Source organism: Selaginella moellendorffii, unplaced genomic scaffold, assembly GCF_000143415.4.
Source record: "Selaginella moellendorffii unplaced genomic scaffold, v1.0 SELMOscaffold_16, whole genome shotgun sequence".
NCBI lineage: Eukaryota > Viridiplantae > Streptophyta > Lycopodiopsida > Selaginellales > Selaginellaceae > Selaginella > Selaginella moellendorffii.
This window is the reverse complement of record NW_003314277.1, coordinates 1,988,633-1,991,411: the sequence shown is the minus strand read 5'-3', so window position 1 is coordinate 1,991,411 and position 2,779 is coordinate 1,988,633.

The window sequence follows — 2,779 nt, the reverse complement described above, 5'->3', positions numbered from 1 at the left end:
AGTATGGCTCATTGAAACCTCGCTCTAGCCACATGGCTAGGGCACCCAAAGGCAGAAGGTGGGAAGAATACCCACAAGGCTCACGTAGGGCCATGGTGTTTAGAAATATTGTCCCAGAGTCTTAAACCGTGGAAAAGAAGAGGAGCAGTCCTTTTATGTGGTGACTAAAGATGTGGTTATGCAACAATGAAATCCCAAAGGTCAATGGAACATAGTGGTTAGGCCTTTGAGCTTTGACTCAATGGTAATATTGGCAAACACAGCTGTGGATGGAAAAGGACTTAGTAAAGACCGAAAAAGGATATTGAGGAAGGCTACTCCCTATGTCTATAGGTATCCTAAAGATGTTAAAAAGTGGATCTGGGATGATCACTTATGGATGGATAGCTTAGTCTTTGAGAAACAGGACTGTGATGTAAGTAATGTTAGACCATCAGTGTGACAAAGGTGAATGGGCATGGCCTTAGTGTAACGGGCTAATATGTCGATGGTACCTTTGGGTGTTGTAGGATCGGACATGTGGAGCACTTGAACCAAGTGCAAATGTTAAGTGGTATAGATGTCATTCTCGGGGCCAGTGAGTTATGAAGTCTGGAATAGGACTTATGGAAGTTGTGAGTAAGACTCCTCCAAATAATCAGAGATGTGGTTAAGTGACTAAAGTAGAATGGAAAAATTAGTTGTTTACACACACAAATTGAAAAATCTCCATTACTTTTTAGGCAAAGTTGGCTATCACAAGCGATTTATAGAAGCTTATGCAAAAATTGCCAAGCCACTTACTGATTTTATAAAGAAAGATACTCCATTTATATAGAATAAAAATTGTCAAGAAACATTTTTAAAGCTTAAATAATGCCTCAAAAAGGCATCTATACTTGTTTAGCCTAACTAGACAAAGGAGTTTCACCTATAAGTGAATACTTCTAATATTGCCATAAGTGTAATATTATTCTAGACACAAGGTGATAAAAAATTATCCTATCTACTATGCCAAAAAACGCTTAAATCTTACTAAGCATAACTACACAATGACTAAAAAAGAAGCCTTATGTGTAGTTTATGCATTACAAAAATTTAGGCATTATCTTTTAGCAACAAAGGAATTGTCTTTGCTGACTATAAGACTCTTTTATATTTTATTAACAAGCCATGCATATCTACTTGATTAACTAGATGGTTTTTACTATTATAAGAATATAATCTTGAAATAGTATATAAACCTGGAAAATTCCATGAATAAGTCAATTGTCTAAGCCGCATCATTATAAAAGAGTCACATAATACTAAAATAGACAAATTCCTAGATGCTCACTTATTTGCAATCTCTATACCTACCACTTAATTGAAAGATATACAAATTTATCTCTCTACAAGCATAGTTCCACCCCACTATAATTCGCTAGAGAAAAAAAAGTTGTTTATCTTGAAGACATGATTTGGGGAGTGCTTATATAAATTAAGCATCAATGGAATACTAAGGAAATGTATTAATAGGCACGAAGAAAGAAATGAAATCCTAAGGGAAGCTCACTCAGACCCATTAAGAGGCTATTTTGTAGACAAAATCACTACTAGGAAAGTCTTACAAGCAAAGTTGTGGTGGTCTATGCTTTGGAAAAATATAACAATTTTTTACAAAAATTGTGACATTTGCTAAAGGCATAAACTACCACCTAAAAAGCAAATCCACGAACTAAATCATGTCTATCTATATAAAACATTTCATAAATGGTTGTTTCATTGATGAAATTGGTGCCTCTATCTGTGACGATTTCTTTACGCAAACCAAATCTTATAATAATGTTTTCATAAAGGAATTTGGCAATATTAGCAGCTGAGGCTTGTTTCATAAGTATAACTTATGCCCATTTAATCATATAATCAATGGCGACTAAAATGTATTTATTCCTTATACTACTTGTCACCATAGGACCCACAAGAATTCATCCTTATGCATAAAAGTCCATGCCATATTACCTATAAGGGAATGGTCAGGTTGAATCTACTAACAAAGTGCTTAAAAATATATTGAAAATAATTGTAAAAGACAATAAAAAAAGATTGGGATGAGAAAATCCTAAATGTTTTGTGGGCTTATAGGATTGTATATAAAGTATTCACAAGTATGACACCATTTCATTTTACTTATGGCCAAAAAGCTTTAACACCTATAGAATTTATAATTTCCTTTTTGCATATTGCAATTAAAATGGCTTAGGCGAAAAGAAGCTCATAAGCAAAAACTTGCCAAAATAGAAAAACTTAGATCAACTTAAACTTAGAGCAATCTAAACTCTGCATGCAATTCAAAAAACCAAAAAGGCGAGATATGATAGACAATTGAAAATCTCTTACGAGTTTAAACTAAGAAATAAAGTCCTTTGGTATCAAGGCAAAATAGATGCTCTTAGAAATAAATTCAAGAGAAAAGTGAATAGTCTATTCATTTTATCTAAGATATCAGCTCCAAGAATGGCTGAAGTGCACACCTTAAATTAGGACAATATTGCAATAGTAAATTGAAACCATTTAAAGAAGTACCATAAAGGTATAAGCATAAATATTGTTTAAATCTTAAGGTACAAAACTATGGATAAGCTCATGGATGAAACTCTTGTAGGGATTTATCATAATAAGCTACTTAAGTGTAGGGGCTGAGTAGTTTTTGAGCCTCATGAGCTAAACTCAACTCAATGAAAGTAAAAAAAAGTCAAAGGAAGTCAATACAATCCCCTAACTAGCGAAAGTTTAATAGCACTACCTTAGTTCATCTTGA